The sequence below is a fragment of the Phocoena sinus genome, chromosome 13 (genome assembly GCF_008692025.1).
Source record: "Phocoena sinus isolate mPhoSin1 chromosome 13, mPhoSin1.pri, whole genome shotgun sequence".
Lineage (NCBI taxonomy): Eukaryota > Metazoa > Chordata > Mammalia > Artiodactyla > Phocoenidae > Phocoena > Phocoena sinus.
In genome coordinates this window covers 47,043,122-47,064,739 of record NC_045775.1, presented here as the reverse complement: position 1 = coordinate 47,064,739, position 21,618 = coordinate 47,043,122, and the positions used below count along the sequence as shown (strand labels likewise).

General features: G+C 38.1%; 1 protein-coding gene and 1 long non-coding RNA gene across 5 annotated transcripts in view; one reads left to right on the top strand and one right to left on the bottom strand.

The window, feature by feature from the left end:
• Positions 1-21,618, top strand: part of EFEMP1 (EGF containing fibulin extracellular matrix protein 1) — a 69,048-nt gene that overhangs the window by 27,287 nt on the left and 20,143 nt on the right. The gene's annotated exons all lie outside the window — the stretch shown is intronic.
• Positions 256-21,618, bottom strand: part of LOC116764257 — a 201,890-nt gene continuing 180,527 nt past the window's right edge. Inside the window, exon 4 of the long non-coding RNA XR_004352822.1 lies at positions 256-7,181. This is a non-coding gene — a long non-coding RNA (uncharacterized LOC116764257). The remainder of the gene's footprint in view (positions 7,182-21,618) is intronic.

Here is a 21,618-nt window from a genome sequence, read left to right as displayed (position 1 = left end):
CTATCCCACCCATCTAGGTGGTCACAAAGCACCAGGCTGATCTCCCTGTGCTATGCAGCTGCTTCCCACTAGCTATCTATCTTACATTTGGTAGTGTATATATGTCAATGCCACTCTCTCACTTCGTCCCAACTTACCCTTCCCCCTCCCCGTATCCTCAAGTCCATTCTCTACGTCTGCGTGTTTATTCCTGTCCTGCCCCTAGGTTCTTCAGAACCTTTTTTTATTTTTTTTAGATTCCATATATATGTGTTAACATACGGTATTTGCTTTTCTCTTTCTGACTTACTTCACTCTGTGTGACAGACTCTAGGTCCATCCACCTCACTACAAATAACTCAATTTTGTTTCTTTTTATGGCTGAGTAATATTCCATTTTATATATGTGCACATCTTCTGTATCCATTCATCTGTCAATGAACTCTTAGGTTGCTTCCATGCCCTGGCTATTCTAAAGAGAGCTGAAATGAACATTGTGGTACATGACTCTTTTTGAATTATGGTTTTCTCAGAGTATATGCCCAGTAGTGGGATTGCTGGATCATATGGCAGTTCTATTTTTAATTTTTTAAGGAACCTCCATGCTGTTCTCCATAGTGGCTGTATCAATTTACATTCCCACCAACAGTGCAAGAGGGTTAACTTTTCTCCACACCCTCTCCAGCATTTATTGTTTGTAGATTTTTTGATGATGGCCATTCTAACTGGTGTGAAGTGATACCTCACTGTAGTTTTGATTTGCATTTCTCTAATGATTAGTGATGTTGAGCGTCCTTTAATGCGTTTGTTAGCAATCTGTACATCTTCTTTGGAGAAATACCTACTTAAGTCTTCTGCCCATTTTTGGATTGTGTTGTTTGTTTCTTTGATAATGAGCTGTGTGAGCTGCTTGTAAATTTTGGAGATTAATCCTTTGTCACTTGCTTTGTTTGCAAATATTTTCTCCCATTCTGAGGATTGTCTTTTCCTCTTATTTATGGTTTTGTTTGCTGTACAAGAGCTTTTAAGTTTCATTAGATCCCATTTGTTTATTTTCGTTTTAATTTCCATTTCTCTAGGAGGTGGGTAAAAAAGGATCTTGCTGTGATATATGTCATAGAGTGTTCTGCCTATGTTTTCCTCTAAGAGTTGTATAGTGTCTGGCCTTACATTTAGGTCTTTAATCCATTTTGAGTTTATTTTTGTGTATGGTGTTAGGGAGTGTTCTCATTTCATTCATCTACTTGTAGCTGTCCAGTTTTCCAGCACCAATTATTGAAGAGGCTGTCTTTTCTCCATTGTATACTCTTGCCTCCTTTATCAAAGATAAGGTGACCATATGTGTGTGGGTTTATCTTTGGGCTTTCTATCCTGTTCCATTGATCTATATTTCTGATTTTGTGCCAGTACCATACTGTCTTGATTACTGTACCTTTTTAGTATACTCTGAAGTCAGGGAGCCTGATTCCTCCAGCTCCATTCTTCTTTCTCAAGAGTGCTTTGGCTATTCAGGGTCTTTTGTGTTTCCATACAAATTGTGAAATTATTTGTTCTAGTTCAGTGAAAATGCCATTGGTAGTTTGATAGGGATTGCATTGAACCTGTACATTGCTTTGGATAGTATAGTCATTCTCACAATGTTTCTTCTTCCTATCCAAGAACATGGTCTATCTCTCCATCTGTTTGTATCATCTTTAATTTCTTTCATCAGTGTCTTATAGTTTTCTGCATACAGGTCTTTTTTCTCCTTAGGTTTATTCCTAGGTATTTTATTCTTTTTGTTGCAATGGTAAATGGGAGTGTTTCCTTAATTTCCCTTTCAGGTTTTTCATCATTAGTGTGTAGGAATGCAAGAGATTTCTGTGCATTAATTTTATGTCCTGCTACTTTACCAAATTCAATGATTAGCTCTAGCAGTTTTCTGATAGCATCTTTAGGATTCTCTGTGTATAGTATCATGTCATCTGCAAACAGTGACAGTTTTACTTCTTCTTTTCTGATTTGGATTCCTTTTATTTCTTTTTCTTCTCTGATTGCTGTAGCTAAAACTTCCAAAACTATGTTGAATAATAGTGGTGAGAGTGTACAACCTTGTCTTGTTCCTGATCTTAGAGGAAATGGTTTCAGTTTTTCACTATTAAGAACGATGTTGGCTGTGGGTTTGTCATATATGGCCTTTATTATGTTGAGGTAAGTTCCCTCTACGTGTACACTCTGGAGAGATTTTATCAACAATGGGTGTTGAATTTTGTTGAAAGCTTTTTATGCATCTATTGAGATGATCATAAGGTTTTTATCCTTTGATTTGTTAATATGGTTTATCACACTGATTGATTTGCATATATTGAAGAATCCTTGCATTCCAGTGATAAACCCCACTTGATCATGGTGTATGATCCTTTTAATATGCTCTTGGATTCTGTTTGCTAGTATTTTGTTGAGGATTGTTGCATCTATATTCATCAGTGATATTGGCCTGTAGTTTTCTTTCTTTGTGACATCTTTGTCTGGTTTTGGTATCAGGGTGATGGTGGCCTCGTAGAATGAGTTTGGGAGTGGTCCTCCCTCTGCTATATTTTGGAAAAGTTTGATAAGGATAGGTGTTAGCTCTTCTCTAAATGTTTGATAGAATTCACCTGTGAAGCCATCTGGTCCTGGGCTTTTGTTTGTTGGAAGATTTTTAATCACAGTTTCAATTTCAGAGCTTTTGATTGGTCTGTTTATACTTTCTATGTCTTCCTGGTTCAGTCTCAGAAGGTTGTGCTTTTCTAAGAATTTGTCCATTTCTCCCAGGTTGCCCATTTTATTGGCATATAGTTGCTTGTAGTAATCTCTCATGATCCTTTGTATTTCTGCAGTGTCAGTTGTAACTTCTCCTTTTTCATTTTTAATGCTATTGATTTGACTCTTCTTTTTTTCTCGATGAGTCTGGCTAATGGTTTATCAATTTTGTTTATCTTCTCAAAGAACGAGCTTTTAGTTTTACTGATCTTTGCTATTGTTTCCTTCATTTCTTTTTCATTTATTTCTGATCTGATCTTTATGATTTCTTTCCTTCTGCCAACTTTGGGGTTTTTTGATTCTTCTTTCTCTAATTGCTTTAGGTGTCAGGTTGCTTTAGGTTGAGATTTTTCTTGTTTCTTGAGGTAGGATTGTATTGCTATAAACTTCCATCTTAGAACTGCTTTTACTGCATCCCATAGGTTCTGAGTCATCGTGTTTTCATTGTCATTTGTTTCTAGGTATTTTTTGATTTCCTCTTTGATTTCTTTGGTGATCGCTTGGTTATTTAGGAGTGTATTGTTTAGCCTCCATGCGTTTGTATTTTTTATAGATTTTTTCCTGTAATTGATATCTAGTCTCATAGCGTTGTAGTCAGAAAATATACTTGATACAATTTCAATTTTCTTAAATTTACCAAGGCTTTATTTGTGACCCACTATATGATCTATTCTGGAGAATGTTCCATGAACACTTGAGAAGAAGGTGTATTCTGTTGTTTTTGGATGGAATGTCCTATAAATATCAATTAAGTCCATCTTCTTTAATGTATCATGCAAAGCTTGTGTTTCCTTACTTATTTTCATTTTGGATGATCTGTCCATTGGTGAAAGTGGGGTGTTAATGTCCCCTACTCTGATTGTGTTACTGTCAATTTCCCCTTTTATGGCTGTTAGCATGTGCCTTATGTATTGAGGTGCTCCTATGTTGGGTGCATAAATATTTACAATTGTTATATCTTCTTCTTGGATTGATCACTTGATCATTATGTAGTGTCCTTCTTTGTCCTTGTAATAGTCTTTGTTTTAAAGTCTATTTTGTCTGATATGAGAATTGCTACTCCAGCTTTCTTTTGATTTCCATTTGCATGGAATCTTTTTCCACCCCCTCACTTTCAGTCTGTATGTGTCCCTAGGTCTGAAGTGTTTCTCTTGTAGACAGCATATGTATGGGTCTTGTTTTTGTATCCATTCAGCCAGTCTATGACTTTTGGTTGGAGCATTTAATCCATTTACATTTAAGGTAGTTATCGATATGTATGTTCCTATTACCATTTTCTTAATTGTTTGGGGTTTGTTATTGTAAGTCTTTTCCTTCTCTTGTATTTCCTGCCTAGAGAGGTTCCTTTAGCATTTGTTGTAAAGCTGGTTTGGTGGTGCTGAATTCTCTTAGCTTTTGCTTGTCTGTAATGGTTTTAATTTCTCCATTGAATCTGAGTGAGATCCTTGCTGGGTAGAGTAATCTTGGTTGTAGGTTTTTCCCTTTCATCACTTTAAATATGTCCTGCCAGTCCCTTCTGGCTTGCAGAGTTTCTTCTGAAAGATCTGCTGTTAACCTTATGGGAATTCACTTGTATGTTATTTGTTCTTTTTCCCTTGGTGCTTTTAATTTTTTTCTTTGTATTTAATTTTTGACAGTTTTATTATTATGTGTCTTGGTGTGTTTCTCCTTGGATTTATCCTGAATGAGACTCTCTGCACTTCTGGGATTTCACTGACTATTTCCTTTCCCATATTAGGGTAGTTTTCAACTATAATCTCTTCAAATATTTGCTCAGTCCCTTTCTTTTTCTCTTCTTCTTCTGGGACCCCTATAATTCAAATGTTGGTGCATTTAATGTTGTCCCAGAGGTCTCTAAGACTGTCCTCAATTCTTTTCATTCTTTTTTCTTTATTCTACTCTGCAATAGTTATTTCCACTGTTTTACCTTCCAGATCACTTATCCGTTCTTCTGCCTCAGTTATTCTGCTATTGATTCCATCTAGAGAATTTTAAATTTCATTTATTGTGTTGTTCATCATTGTTCGTTTGCTCTTTAGTTCTTCTTGGTCCTTGTTAAATGTTTCTTGTATTTTCTTCATTCTATTTCCAAGATTTTGGATCATCTTTACTATCATTACTCTGAATTCTTTTTTAGGTAGACTGCCTATTTCCTCTTCATTTGCTTGGTCTGGTGGATTTTTACTTGCTCCTTCATCTGCTGTGTGTTTCACTGTCTTTTCATTTTGCTTAACTTACCGTGTTTGGGGTCTCCTTTTTGCAGGCTGCAAGTTTGTAGTTCCCGTTGTTTTTGGTGTCTGCTCCCAGTGGCTAAGTTTGGTTCAGTGGATTGTGTAGGCTTCCTGGTGGAGGGGCATGGTGCCTGTGTTCTGTTGGATGAGGCTGGGTCTTGTCTTTCTGGTGGGCAGGACTGTATCCAGTGGTGTGTTTTGGGGTGTCTGTGATCTTATTATGATTTTAGGCAGTCTCTCTGCTAATGGGTGGTGTTGTGTTCCTGTCTTGCCAGTTGTTTGGCATAGGGTGTCCAGCACTGTAGCTTTGCTGGTCATTGAGTGGAGCTGGGTCTTAACGTTGAGATGGAGGTCTCTGGGAGAGCTTTTGCCATTTGATATTATGTGGAGCCAGGAGGTCTGTCGTGGACCAAGGTCCTGAACTCAGCTCTCCCACCTCAGAGGCACAGGCCTGACACCTGGCTGGAGCCCCAAGACCCTGTCAACCACATCGCTCAGAAGAAAAGGGAGAAAAAAAGAAAGAAAATATAAAATAAAACAAAATAAAGTTATTAAAATAAAAAAATTTTAAACTTATTAAAAATTAAAAAAATTTAAAAGTATTAAAAAAAGAAAGAAGAGAGCAACCATACCAAAAAACAAATCCACCAATGATAACAATCAGTAAAAAGTATACTAAAAAAAAAAAAAAGTCCAAAAAAACGGAAAGACAGAACCCTAAGACAAATGGTTAAAGCAAAGCTATACAGACAAAGTTACACAAAGAAGCATACACATACACACTCACATAAAGAGAAAAAGGAAAAAATATATATATATGTCTATATATTAAAAAAAAGGAAGAGAGCAACCAAATCAATAAACAAATCTACCAATCATAATAAACTCTAAATACTAAACTAAGATAAACATAAAACCAGAAACAAATTTTAGATGCAGCAAGCAAACCCCAAGTCTACAGTTTCTCCCAAGTCCACCACCCCAATTTTGGGATGATTCATTGTCTATTCAGGTATTCCACAGTTGAAGGGCACATCACGTTGATTGTGGAGATTTAATCCGCTGCTCCTGAGGCTGCTGGGAAAAATTTCCTTTCTCTTCTTTGTTCCCACAGCTCCTGAGTTTTAGCTTTGGATTTGGCCCTGCTTCTGCATGTAGGTCGCCTGAGGGTGTCTGTTCTTCGCTCAGACAGGACAGGATTAAAGGAGCAGCTGATTCGGGGGCTCTGGCTCACTCAGGCTGGGTGGAGCAAGGGGCACGGATGCGGGGTGAGCCTGCGGTGGCAGAGGCTAGAGTGATGTTGCACCAGCCTGAGGCCCGCCGTGCGTTCTCCCGGGGAAGTTGGCCCTGGATCACGGGACCCTGGCAGTGGCGGGCTGCACAGGCTCCCCGGAGGGGAAGTGTGGATAGTGACCTGTGCTTGCTTGGTGGTGGCAGCAGCAGCCTTAGCATTTCATGCCCGTCTCTGGGGTCCGCGCTGATAGCCGTGGTTCGCGCCCGTCTCTGGAGCTCGTTTAGGTGGTGCTCTGAATCCCTTCTTCTCGTGCACCCCGAAACAATGGTCTCTTGCCTCTTAGGCAGGCCCAGACCTTTTCCCGGACTACCTCCCGGCTAGCTGTGGCACACTAGCCCCTTCAGGCTTGTTCCCGCAGCCAACCCCACTCCTCTCCCTGGGATCTGACCTCCAAAGCCCCGAGCCTCAGCTCTCAGCCCCCGCCCGCCCCCGGGTGAGCAGAAAAGCCTCTCGGGCTCGTGAGTGCTGGTCGGCACCAATCCTCTGTGCGGGAATCTCTACGCTTTGCCCTCCGCACCCCAGTGGCTGCGCTTTCCTCCATGGCTCCGAAGCTCCCCCCTCCGCCACTCCCGTGTCTGCCCGAGAAGGGGCTTCCTAGTGTATGGAAACTTTCCCTCCTTCACAGCTCCCTCCCACTGGTGCAGGTCCCGTCCCTATTCTTTTGTCTCTGTTTTTTCTTTTTTCTTTTGCCCTGCCTAGGTACATGGGGAGTTCCTTGCCTTTTGGGAAGTCTGAGTTCTTCTGCCAGCGTTCAGTCGGTGTTCTGTAGGAGTTGTTCCACGTGTAGATGTATTTCTGATGTATTTGTGGGGAGGAAGGTGATCTCCACATCTTACTCCTCCACCATCTTGAAGGTCTCCCCACACCACCTTTCTTGCAAGGACTTTTCAGTCTATCTGAAAGGGGTTAGATAAGGTCATATTTTTTAAAATTAAATGATACATAGATAGAACAGATTGGTGGTTGCCAGAGGTGGGGGTGGGGGGTGGGCAAAATGAGTGAAGGGAATCAAAGGTACAAACTCTCAGTTATAAAATAAATAAGTCATGGGGATATAACATACAGCATGGCAACTATAGTTAATTACACTGTAGTGTATATTTGAAAGTTGCTAAGAGAGTAGACCTTAAAAGTTCTCATCACAAGAAAAAAAATTCTGTAACAATGTATGGTGATGGACATTAACTAGATGTATTGTGGTGATCATTTCACAATATCCACAAATATCAAATTGTTAGGTTGTACGCCTGAAACTAATATGATGTTGTATGTCAATTATACGTCAATTTAAAAAAGAAAAGAAAAATAACCAACACAAATAATTCAGCTCAACAATTCAAGTCAACAAAACCCTCCTGAGGGCCTCAGTCCCCATGTAGTCAATGGTAGTTATGGTTACCAAGAAGCACTGGAGGGGTCCAAAGGAGGGATTGGTTGCTGCAACCAAGGGCCAGTTAGGGCTTTGTGGAGGGAGCAGATGTGATATGGGTCATGAAGGATGAACTGGATGTTAATAAACCTGAGAAGAGAAAGGCAGGCTTTGCTGGGTGGACACCCTGTATACAGAGTAATGGGTTTGGGGTGAGGGAAAGAGGGACTACTATAGGGGAAGCAGGAAACAGGATAGGAAGGTCATTGGAGGAAATTTATGTAGAACCCTGAATTCTTGTTAAGCCATTTAGATTTAGTACTGTCAAAATTAGTGAAAGATTTTGAGCAAGGAGTGACCTAATAAAAATGCTACCTCCAGATAGTTGTAGGATAAGGAGGAAAAATAAGCATACACATATTGTTAAATGTATTAAATCAACCTAATAGGACTTGGGTGGGGGACTGGGACAGAGAGGGCATATGTCAGTCTGACTGACTGAAAATTGAGTAAGTTTCTCAAGAAAGAATGGTACTAACTTTCAAGTTAGCACATAGAGTAATGATGCTAATAAGAGGTATAAAAAGGTAGTTGAATCCATACGGACTATTTTCAGAATCATAATGATAATTTAACAATTTGTTTAAAACTATTTCTAACAGACACATTCATTATTTTTGTACATAAGTGCTTCTCCTGAGTCAAATGATGATTCTAAACAAGTTCCACTCCAAGTAGGGTCAACAGTTTATGATATTGTTTAGCAATACATTTATTCATAGGTATTACAAAGGTAAACATCAAACTTGTAAATTAATAACATTTTGGTGTAACTTCATCTTCTGCACCCAGTGAAATAACCAGTTAGGAGCTAAGTAAGCCCTTAAATGATCTTCTGGACAATCATCCTTTCTGCTTCGTGCCCACATCCATTAAACAGTAGAATGTTCGTTAGTCATAATGTAGGACCAAAGGAATATGGAGCAAGTCTCTAACCATAAACTGTGTCTAAACATAGACCTTTAAGAGTTTCTCTTATCTTAACATGTTTAAGTCTGTGACACTGCAATATGCAATGAATACAACCTAAGGAGAGTCATGCCTTAGTTAAAATAAGGTTTTGCAATTACAGAAAATTATGGCAAGATGCAATTATCCATAGGCCCACTCTCCCCTGTGAGTCTCCTACCATCCATTTTGCAAATAAGCATGAACTAAGGGAGTAATCTGTTTACAAATAGAGGAGAGCAACAAGTTCTCCTGATATGTCTAGGGGAAATGCATTTTCCAGTTAAAAATTATCTTTGTTTAAAAATAAGAATTTGAATGGAATACAAAAAGGGGAACAGCAGTTTTGGAGTGGGGGTGAGGTTAGACTGCTAAGCTAATAAAGCAAGAACTTAAGAACATAAGAATGTATAGTTTAGCCTATGGAATAATCCAAAAGAATTTTAACTAGACTTAGAGATCACTTCACTAAGTCTTGATACTCTTTGGTTTGGGGGGGGGGGGACATTGTTTTGTTTTGTCTTTGCTTTTGTTCTTTTGAAGACCTACCCAGAGCAAGAATTTTGCAAAGGCAAAACACCTGGTTTGTTCATTTATTGATCTATTTAAGTGTCCATTCTGGAACACTTCATAAACAATAGTCAGGTCTATACTTTTCTTCTCAAGAGTGGGGTCTGCTGGAGATGATGTGTTAGTTGTCTAGGTTTGCTTTTTAATTTTATGTTGGATTTGGGAATAATAAGATGGGGGGGAAATATTTTAACAATTGCTCTGTTACTTACAGTTTGGGAGATAGCACAAGACCACAGAGGTATCCTGTAGCTGGATCCTTAAACATAATTTCAAAGTGTGAGATTATTCAACAAGCCTGAGTAGAGTAACTACTGTGTGCAAAGCACAGTAGGTGTTGAGAATACAAAGATGAAAGCTTATGGTGCCTGCCCACAAAGCGCTCACAGTCTGAGCAAGTAGACAGTAACAGCAATGTGAAATTTTGAGTCCCGTTTCAGAAACTTTCCAGAGAAGGTACTACCAGGCGTCAGTCTTGGGAAGTTGTGGGAATTAGCCCTTAATGAACTGGGGGAAGGAAAGGAGGGAAAGAGAAAGAGTGTTCTAGGCAGAGGGAACAGTATTTGCTATGGTCGTTAAGTAGAATACAGAAGAAACAAGTGTTCTGTACAATTCAGTGAGCAATACAAGATGACAGGTTAAAGTCAAATCATGAAGGGCCTTGCATGTCATGTTAAAAAGTTTGATATCATCCTGAAGATAGTGGGAAGTGGCATAATCAGCTTTGCTTACAGAAGAGGTAAACACATCATTTGCTTTTAAAACTTATTTCTGAGTTCTAAATTTGTTAACCCAATAAGATAATTTTATTGTAGTTAATTAGGACTGGTTTTATTCTTCATTTATACCAGTGCTACAAAGGCAAATTAAGTATGAATTTCATTATAAAAATAGCACAGTTCTGTTTGTAAGTTTAAATCTTTATCAAACATAACACAGTGGGGAAAATACCTTAGCTCAAGGAAAAGCTTCTATAAAGTCAAAACCAGCCTTAAAATTCCACTCGGCATGTAGTCATTGTTCCAGGCCATTACGATTTTATCCACACAGAATATAACTGTATACTCTTAAAGCATTTTTACTACTTGAGATTTGTTCCATCTTAAAATTTGTACTAAAACTTACTGGAAAACTAGTTTGAAAATAAAATTGCAACTCAGCCTTTGCAGAAGCTACGAGAGGTTCTACACATTTCCCTTATTTGGCATAGCATACCCTAGTCTTGTAAAAAAATTGTTGTAGTGACAATATAATTGTAGAAATACTATGGAAGCATTGAGTGTTATTTATCTTAAGTGTTTTGCCACTTTATAATATAATAGTGCTAGAATTTACACATCAAATCTAATGGAGAGCTCAACTGGTACCTTTAACAAATTGAGGCTATAAAATTTTATAGGCCACTGATGTGTGCCTAGGGATATTCAGCTGCTGGTTTCCTAGTGGAGAATGCCAGAATTCAGTGGTCAGAGAAAAACTTCTTTAGGACCCTAAGCCACACAGAGTGCCAGAGGCACTCCTTCATCCTTAAGGTGAGTCTAGTTAAGGAGAAGAGGGGTGGGGGGATAGCTGTCCAAGATCTCTCCAAGGCAGTGGATTTTCCACAGATAGCAAGTATGCTGCTCTTCCTCTTCCTTAGCAAGGATAATCTGTAGATACAGCAGTCCCAGAGGTCAGTTGGACAAGCTGCTTTCCGCAGTCATCTTACATTGGCCAAAGGAACCCGGGAAAAGAAACTTAAAGAAGGTGGATGTGAGCTGGACCTAGAAGGGGAATCTATCCTGTTAAGGTAGAAGGGTTGGAGAGAGGATTACGGTCAAAGGCAGACAAGTGGCAACATATGTTTGCACATGGCAGTATATTGCCTGGCTGATATGGAGGGCCATACAAGATGGCACTGATGAAAGGACTAGTTTTTAGATGAAACTACCTGTTATATTGCAGTGAGGTTCATCCAATTATACAGGACCTTCTGCATTTTACTGACATCTATGTGAGTAGTCACAGGATTAGGTGGCTGGTGTTGGGGTTCTGGGGGCCTGTATAGCAGCCCACCTCCCTGAGGAGATGAAGACGGTGGGGACAGCCTGATGAGCTCCTGAGGGGTGCACTGGAGAGTCACAGCACTGGGCTAGGGAAACAGCACTCACAAACCATTGCTGAAGCAGCAGTGCCCAAGGCCTGCACACCAGTAGGAGATGGTCCTCACCCTACCTTGGATGTGGCAGCAGTCAGAATTCTCAAGGTAAAAGAATGGTCTGCCCAATTGAGGTGAATTTGAGAAAGGGCAAATGCAAAAGCAAATACTGAAATAGGAAGAAGGAATCAGAAATACAGGATGGAAAAAGGTGGGATAATAAGACAACAGAGAAGGAAGTCAGCCTTGTCACCTGCTAATTTGTCACACTGCCACCATAAGCATAGTGTTTTTCCTCAAGCTTTAAATTCTTTAATTTTTCCTATTAATTTTCTCTGTTTTACCTTTAATATGGGAATAAGAATCTATCATATATACATATATAATTTTTGTAAGGCCATAATGAAGGCATTTGGAGGTCATTTGGTTTCCAAAGAAACCAAAATTAATTTTCCAAAGAAAATTTTTCTAATATGCCATGAGTTTTTACTATATTACTAGCATAGCTTTTTTTCTTTTTTTTTTTTTTTGCGGTACGCGGGCCTCTCACTGTTGTGGCCTCTCCCGTTGCGGAGCACAGGCTCCGGACGCGCAGGCTCAGCGGCCATGGCTCACGGGCCTAGCTGCTCCGCGTTATGTGGGATCTTCCCAGACCGGGGCATGAACCCGTGTCCCCTGCATCGGCAGGCGGACTCTCAACCACTGCGCACCAGGGAAGCCCCTACTAGCATAGCTTTTAACAAACAAAAATTGGCTCCAGATCAAATCCTCCTGTGTGATATGACTGAATGGGTGCTTCACCAACTACAAATGATATAGATCACTATTATGTTCAGCGGAGACTCCTCAGACCTGCTCATTTGACTCATTTACATGCAGTTTTTCCCACTACGTTTGAAAATATTCCCCATCTGTTCTCTAGTTCTGATTTATAATTTCATCACTGTCTTGAAAGATGATGACCATAATATCCTTGACATAGTCAATATAATAAATAAAAATTGCTTCTGAATTTTACACTTTCACAGCTTTTTCATAGCTAGGACTTGTTCACACAAAAGTTCTCAGAGTTACACTTAAGTTCTAATTAGAGCTCTAGTTAAAGCTATGTTTGCTAAGTAGTCTTCGTAAGCATTAACATTCCAATTCTGTGTCTAGGTCCTATTGCCACCAACTGTCCTTTCATATCACAAAATATTATAAAATGCAAAAGATTCTAGATTCTTTTTGTTTTGCCACATCACATTTGTGTGAATGTTTGCAATTTCCCTAATGAGAAATAACTTTAAGAAAGAAAGGCTGATTTTGCCTGTTCTTGCATCTATTCATCTGGAATACGCAAAAGCAAGGGAAGTCATTTGATGCTATGGTTGTTCCTCATGATTGGATTTCACTGTCACACTCAAAATACGACACTGAGCAAAGAAACCAAGATAGGATGTGTAATTACATGCAAGGACATAGAAAACTATATTAAAAAGCCCTGCCTTTCTGCAGTTTTCTTGCTTCCTTCCACTTGTCTATAACAGAAGTACCACCCTTACGTATAGCAAATTCACAGTTTTGTTAAATACAATTTATTGAGCCCTAGTGTCAACCAGATACCATTTGGGGTGTGTATTACTTCAGTTAGTCCTCACAAGAATATTAAGAAATGCATATTATCCCTACTTGACAGACATGGCAGTGAGACTTGGAAAGGTTAAGTGACTTTCTCCCGACACATACCAAAAACACGGTGTTGCTTGGGTTTGAACTGAGACTTATTTGACTCTAAAACTCATGATCTTACCCACTCTTCTGTCTCAATCGTATTTCATATCTTTCTGTCAGGGAGTTGTATAAGAAAAAAATTTATTCTGTGGTTCTCAGACTTTCTAAAAAGGTCAAGTCTTCCTGTAAACTCTAATTCTTGGTATAATAAACTCTTGGTATAATAAGGCTATAAAAAAGGCTAGCACAAGCAACTAAAGAAGGAAACAACCTCAAATAAAATAATTTAGAACTTAAAAATACTATGCAGTGAGAAAATAGTACGGTTGTTCTAATTCTGAAAGCCATGGAAAGAGACCTGTAGTTGAAGGTCACTGACAGGACCTCCTTACATCTACCTGGCAGCTTCACAGTCATCCATATTGACCACATATGTGCCTGAAGCCAAAGGTTTTCATTTAAAGGTTTCCACAAACAAATTATTACATTTCTAGGGAGAAATAATTCTAGGCTAATTTTAAAATTAACAATATGAATTGCTCAATTTTTCCATTTTCTTCTAAAATTAAAACTTGGAATATGATGGACTGTATGGATGTGCTCCATGCAGTAACCATTTTAAGTATATATAACAGATCTAAGAACATAGACTTTTTTTTTTATCTGTTTATTCATGCCAAGAAATTCTCTTAAAGACTGCCTTAGTTTGGCATCTACCTTTAACACATCAACTACATAACTGGCACACGTCCATCTCCCTCTGTACTCTACAGACAGAAACCATGTATGGGGCATGTTTCCCCACAAGATTTTTTTCAGAGTTTATGCTGCCAAACAAGCATTAAGCTAGTCTAAATTCCGGGCAAGTATGTAACTTTACAGGCACACAGTACTGCACCAAAACATTGAAGAGAACTTTCTATTCATCCCACTCTGCTAACAGAGCCATTCAATCCTGTCCAGAAAGATGAGTCCATTTTAAACCCTCCTTTGATTCTACAGATTAGGAGGAGGGAGAAGTTACTGCTGAAAAATGAAAAAGAAGGGAAGAAGAAACGGTCATGGCCCCCAAGAAGCAAGAGCATGTTTTTCAGGTTTCCCAGGTTCCAACATTTTGTGTTAGAGAGGGCAGAAGAGGTAAGAGCTGGAAAATGAATCCTTTCCACAACAGTGTTCAGGATTTCAGCAAAGTGAGCTTAAATTTCAGATTTTTTAAACTGAAAGACATTTCAGAGAATATACAGTCCAAATGTATTTTTGCTTCTAAGAACTGTAAGGTAAAATGCCCCAAACTCATTTGAAAGTCCAAAGACTATTTTATATGCTAGCTTGAGAATTCTTTAGCATCAAAACTCACCAGGGCATAGTTTTAGGAAACAGTATTTTCTTTTGTCCCCTATTGCGTTTAGGTACTCCTCAAACTAACACTCAGGAGTTATTTGAATGCTATTTCTTCACATCACTGCAAGTGTTTTAACACAGGGGCTGGGAGATATCCCACAGCCTATGTACATCAAACACAATTTATCAGCAAATTAAATTCAAGTATGCATGATAATTCATGAATAATTTGAGGGAAATAGTAACTATAGTATCAATTTGGAACAAAACCAAAAAGTCAAATCTCACTTGGTTTAATGGCATATGAAACACTTGGGCACAAGCTGATAGTTGCTTGCATTTAACATTTTGAACACCAAATAATCTTATGCCTTAATATGATGAAGGCTGCAGAGTCCCCCTTCCTGAAAAATTCTTAATACTTACAAGGAATAATAAGTCTAGGATTTCTTAACTACCTCCTTGCTCAAGGAAGAGAGAGAGAATAAATAACCACTTAGGATGAGATCTTTCCTTGCTATGCTTTATCATAGAGTGAGTTTTTCATATGTTAGAGGAAATATTATAAAAGTATAAAAGTAAGCATCACAATACATATTGTATATAAACAAAGATATATGTATGTACACCATATGTCAAAGAGAGAAAGTATAGATATTCAATCTTGTTGAATCTTCACAACTTTCTATATTGGGGTGGATGCAGCATCTATTTTTCAATGTTTTTAAATCAAGTTTTCAAACTTGAAGTTGAAGGTATGACACAGATTCAGAAACTGTTAACATTCTGCCATATTTGCATGCCGTGCTTTAGCACCATCTTTAAACACAGGTAACTGGTCAAATCCCCCCCACACACACACTACTGGGATTCACATTGCACCATTTGCATATTTCCAGTGATAGGAACCTCATTATCTCCTAATATATTAAAATGTCCAATGACCACAACATTTTTTTCTTTCACTGAACTAAAATCTGCCTTTCTTTTTACCTGCTTATTCTAGTTCTGCTCTTTGGAAAGACATGGTCAAGATCTTTTCCTCCTTCTCTAAACAGCCTTTCAAAATCCTCAAGTCCACTCTCACAACAGACTAGCTCAGATACAAATCTCATCTTGTAAGTTGAGTACAGTCAGCGGGGTGGGGGGAAAGATAGGATGATGTAAGGGGAGGAGGGACTATAGGCCTTCTTAAGGGTTGGCCTTTTTCCCACAGGTTTTGATACGTAACATTTTCATTTTCATTCAGTTTGAAATAGTCCTAAATTTCAATTTTGTTATCTTCTTTAAATCATGAGTTCTTTTGAAGTGTATTTCTTCTTTTCCAAAAGAGAGGGATTTTTTAGTTTTGTCGTTGTTGCTGTTTCTATCTTATTTGCATTGTAGTTAGGGAACAAAATCTGTATATTGCAATTTTTGAAGTTTATTTAGACTTGTCTTAAGACCAGAATATAGTCATTTTATTTTAATATTTCCTCAATACTTGAAAAGGTTATGTGTTCTGTACAGTGTTCTGTGTATGTAAGTTCAAAGTTTTTAATCATGTTATTCATATTTTCTATTCATTTCTGAAAATGTAGGTTTATTCTTTTAGTTACTGGGAGAGAAATGTTAAAATCTCTTACTGTGTTTATTCATTTTTCCCTTTAGTTTTACCCATTTTTGCTCTATCTATATTGAGGCTATGTGATTAAATGAAGTTAAATTTAGAATTTCTACATTTTCCTGGTGAACTAAACTTTTATCATTACACAGTACTACATTTTATTCTGTAATCTTTTTTCCCTTAAAGTCAACTTTGATATTGCAAAGCCAACTTTCTTTTGGTTAGTGTTTGCATAGCATATTTTCCATGTTTTTTCTTTAATCTACCTGTGTCCTTATACTTAAATCATTTCTCTTGAAGCAATGTATTTGGGTTTTGATATCAACCTGAGAATTTTTAGTTTTTATAAGAGCATTTAATTCACTTACCTTTAATGTAACTATTGATATGTTTAGGTTTAAACTACCATTTTACTCTTTGCCTTTTTTTTTTCATTCTGCACATTTTAGTTTCTTTTCCTTTCCTTTCTTGCTTTCTGTCTAAAATGATGTACTGTTTTGTATTATTCCATTCTCCCCTGTATTTGATTTGCAGTTTTATACTCTTTGCTGTTCTTTTAGTGTTTCCCTAGGGAATACTTTAACATGTACCCTTGACTTATCAAAGTCCAAAATAAATTGGTAGTTTTACCTCTTCCCAGACTATAGAAGGACCTTAAAAAACTTAAACTCCATTTACCTTCCTGCCAACCCATGTGCTTTATTCCCATGTATTTTAATTCTAATTTTTTATAAATCACAAAACACCTTACTATTTTTGTTTTATATAGTTGGTGTTCATTAAGATTTACCCACATATTTATCCTTTCATTGCTTTTCATTTTGCTGGAATTTCGAATCAGAAAGAGACAAGAAAAAGGAATTTAGTACAAATTTGATGAGTCACACCCCTCACTCCCTTCATACTACTATCAATTTGGAATTCAGAAAAATATAAGGGCCCTGAAGCATATGGGGAATCATTGCACAGAAACCTCATAAGTACGATGTAATGAAATGGGCAGGAAAATACACACAAGAATGTAACATTCTCTGAAGGCAAGAGGCACAAAGATACACTTTATTTTCAGTCTTAGGCAGTTAATGATTTGGAGAAGTATTGCCAAGTTATACTCAGCAAATTTAGTAGTATGCCTCAATTTAATGCTCACAAAAGCTGTTTATTGTTGAATGAACAACAAGTATAATGTTAATCGGTCTCATACAATTAGGAGGTCACCAAGCCATGCTTGTTATAATTGGCATTGTCACAGCCAGGGGCTTATGTGACCTCAAGTGATGACTGGCCTGATGGAGTAAGCCAGGAATGTGTGTGCTTTGGGCTAGAGAGACTGACTGATCTGACTGTAAGGCCTCAAGGAGGGGGACCAGGAATCAAGCCACAGTGCTCACGGAGGGCATGGAGGACTCAGTTGAATGTTCTCAGTCTCCATCCAGTTCATCAGTCTCCAGGGGTTTGATCTGGAGCTGGGGATAGGAGGGAGGTGGGAGGGGCAAGGTGAAGCAGTGGAGCACCAGGAAAACACAATTGAAATATCAATGCAGAGGCATCCCCTAATAAGATGGGATCATAATTCCTCTGAAGGCCATCCAGTTTGAATTAGATTGCCAGCTTGTATGGGATGGGCTTGAACTTGCATACAGTCTTTAATTCCTGGTACTCAGCCATCCTAGAGCAAAGACTAATGGTGCTGCTTATTTCAAAACACAGTTTTACCTCCACAAGGCTGTAGATTGATGATTGATTGTAATATCATTCCAAATACCAGGGTCATCCTTTCCCAAACATTTTTTAATGGATAATTAAGTTTAAGAAGAAAGAAGGGAGTTTACCTGGGTATGACATATTCTCAGAGATGCCAGAGAACACTCCTGACAATTAACAATCATTTATCAGTAGAAAATGTCTTTCCCTTAAGATTCTGAAAGCAATAAGCTTCACTTTACCAGTGTGCAAAAAGAGGGGAAGAATGAGGATTAAGGTCTTTGTGTCCTTGCTTTTCTCTGTTTTAGTCTATGATTGGTCCATTTGGTTTGTGTGTAGTACAGAGGAGTCACGAGTCGATCGTTCATGTTCACCAGTTGGTTTTCTCCCCCACATTCATGAATATTTAATATGAATTCACGAGGTTAGACATGAACTGTATGTCTAACCTCATCCAATCATCTTGCAAACGAACACCACTAGCCACAGAAGAGACTAGGTGAGAGAGGGTCGACGTGCAGTGCAAATCCATCGTCACTGCTGGTGAAGCAACTGCAAGTACATGTAGCACGATTTTTCCATATGGGAACAGCGTATTTCAAGGTTCTGTTAGAACACAGTGCAATGTCAAGGACTTCCAGAACACTTGATTCACCACTCTCTAAAACAAAGAAATTAACTATCAGGGAGGCTGATATTTGTTGATTTGGGTGATATTTTTGTTTATCATTTAAAGCACACCAAACTATTAACAATCTGTTTGGCCAGAACAGATAAGAATTTAGAACTATAAATCTACTGCTGGCCATCAACGAAGTCAGTCCTCTTTTTTTACTTAATATCAGTATTTATTTTCTCCTCGAGAACTGCTTAGCTTGGGTGAATTCTAGCTGATAATTTCAGAAGGGTGAAAAGCTAACTAGAACTGGGCATTTTGCCCAGATAAATCTGATTCCAGTACTATGAAAGAAGCAGCAAGGGAAATAGAAAATTTTGACAAAAATTGTTGATAATTGGCTAAGGATTGGAGGGAAACAAAAGATTTGGAGAGCTATGAAAGTTATTCTAATGTAGAAGAAAGATGCAAGGGAGGAACCAACGCCCTAAAGATTAACAACCTTCTCTTTAAATCTAAGAAAAATTATGTATTTATATAATATATATAAGAAATTTATAAACATATATGACTACAATAAAACTTCTGCTATCCCAAACTCTTAAGAAATAAGCCTTTCTGGAAACCTAAATTGCAGAAGCAAAATAGAAATCTTAAGTTTGAATCTCCGCTCTGTGTGACCTTGGGCAGGTCACTCATCAACCTACATTTCAGTGGCAACTCCTGCCTCATCCAAAAATTGTGGATAATGAAACCATTATTCCACAGGGCTGTTACTAGGATTAAATCAGAGGCCTGTAGATCTAATTTCCTAATCAAATAATAGATGTTTAAATACTGTTAAATATTTGCCTATTTTTATGCCAGTTAATTTTAGAATTTTAACAAATTTGTATGTGAAATTATATAAAATATTACACACCTTCTCCTTAATCAAATTTCAGTCAACATAATTTAATGTCTTGACTACTCAGGTTATCATTATTAATAGCCATTAATGGATGAGGCAGCGATAAAATAGCAATGCCTCAGCACTTGTTGAAATAGTTGCTACCTTCCAGGATTATACTGAAAAATAGGATTAATATCCAAAATAACTGTAAAATCTTCACCCAATGAGTCCCTTTTATTCAAAAAGCTTCATAGATGAAGTAGAAAGAGTACTTTGCTGGGAACTAATTTATTGTCCTGTCACTAGAGAAAGGAAGAAAGGAAGAGAGAGAGGGAAAGAAGGAAAGCAGGCAGGCAGGAAGGAAGGAAGGAGGGAGGGGGAGGGAGGGAGGGAGGGAAGGAAGGAAGGAAGAGAGAGAGGAAGAAAAAAAAGAAAGAAAGAAAGCGGCCAGGAGTAAAGTAGCTCATCCTTATAGCAAACATGAATCTTGACCTTTTTTTTCCTATTTTACTCCGTTTATGAGATTAAATTAGTATAGTTGGAGAAGAGATAAAATAACATTTTAGACCCACACAGATCAAGAAATAGCAGCAACTTGAACTTAACCACTACCTCTTCTTTACCATTAAATAATATTTACAAAGCATGCACAGTGTCCAACTCAGAACTAGTCAATATATGGTTATTTTACTCTAAGATTTTACGGTCTGGAAACAAAAAGATTTATTTTGAAAATTCTGAACTTTTTGAAATCTGTGCATTATCATTAAGGAAGACAGTCTATTTTACAGATGGAGAAACAGAGAGAAAAAGAATTGATGCCATGGCCCTAGATCACAGAGACAGTGACAGAATAAAAATAATTATTTTTATTATTCCTATTTCAGGAATAATATTCCTATTTCAGTGCATTATCATCAAACACACCATCTGGTCAATGGTGGCTTATTCCAAAGTAGTTCTGAATTATTCCCTAAATGTAAAGCAGCACAAATTAGAAAAGTTTAAGTGGTAATCTAAAGCATTTAAGGTACATAAAGTCTTTGCCCAGGAAAACACAGTGAAGTGACTCCATGTCGTGGTAAGTTATCAAATTATGGAAAGAACATAGCAGAGATTAAAATGTTGCATAAGAGAGAGAAAGCAGCATGAGTCAGGGGTTTGGGAAATATGAGTCAGACTGAAGGGCAGGAGCCAAACACATAGAGAATGTGAGCCTAAGCAGGGACTTAATGGACACGACAGAGATGTGGACACAGTTGCCTCCATTAACTTTGAGAGAAAACCAAACGTGCAGTTCCATAGACTGGGGATCATTGTGATAAAGGGGCTAGCAGTGAGAGCTGAGCGAAGATCAGCTGGATTATTTAACGCAATGAGGATGCCAAAGTCAGCAAGAGAGGGACCTACAATAGTATAAATCACTAGAAGGGAGAGTGTGGGCACATTTTTGAAAAATGAGGAAATCACCAAATATTGCCATTAGCTATTCTTAATGCATTAGAATGATGAAATGTGAGTTGATTTACGTGTTGTGATATTTTAGGAAGCACATTCTATTATTTTGTACTTTGGTAATGTTTCCATTAGGCTATGTCTACATAGTTCAGAGCTGCTTCCTGTGGTGTGCAATCCAAACTCTAATCACACCTATAAGGCCTTGAATTTTGCTCGTGACTTGAGCTACCATTTTATGAGCACCTTCAACCAGGCACTGCACCAGACTCCTCATACACAGCACCTCCAGCCGTGCTGATTCCAGCTATCTGCCATTCTTCTCATGCAAACTGCTTTTGTCTTATCAGCATTTTCTAATGTGATCTCCCTTCTGCCTAGAAATAGCCTCCTATTTCTGCCAATCCATGTACCTTACCTTCTTCAAAATGCAGCTCAAAATTCACCTCCTCAGGCCAGCCTTCCACCTCTGATGCTGCTGTTTTCCTAGCTTTGCACTTCTCCACTCCATTGCTTTACAGCCATTTCCATTTACTGACATCTTGCTGTGTTTCTTACGTCTTGCCTGTTACTCAGCCTTGTAAATGTTTAGTTCCATGAGATAAAACACTGATCCTACTTTCTTTAAACTCTAGCCATCAGTTCTTAGCAAACAATCTTGGTTCATTCATCCATTTATTGAACAAATATGTTTTGAAAACCCACCCTGTTTCTTGTACTCTGCAAGGTGCTAGGAATACATAAAAAAGTAATACATAGTCCCTGTCCTCAAAGAGCTTGGGTTCAGGGCCCAGGGAATGTGTTAACTGAACGTGTTAAGAACTGAACGTGTTAAAGAATGTGTTAAAGAACCTAGTAAGCTTAACTGTCAAGGACAACTTACAGATAGTTTAAAAACAAAACAAAAACTCCTCTCCCCAAA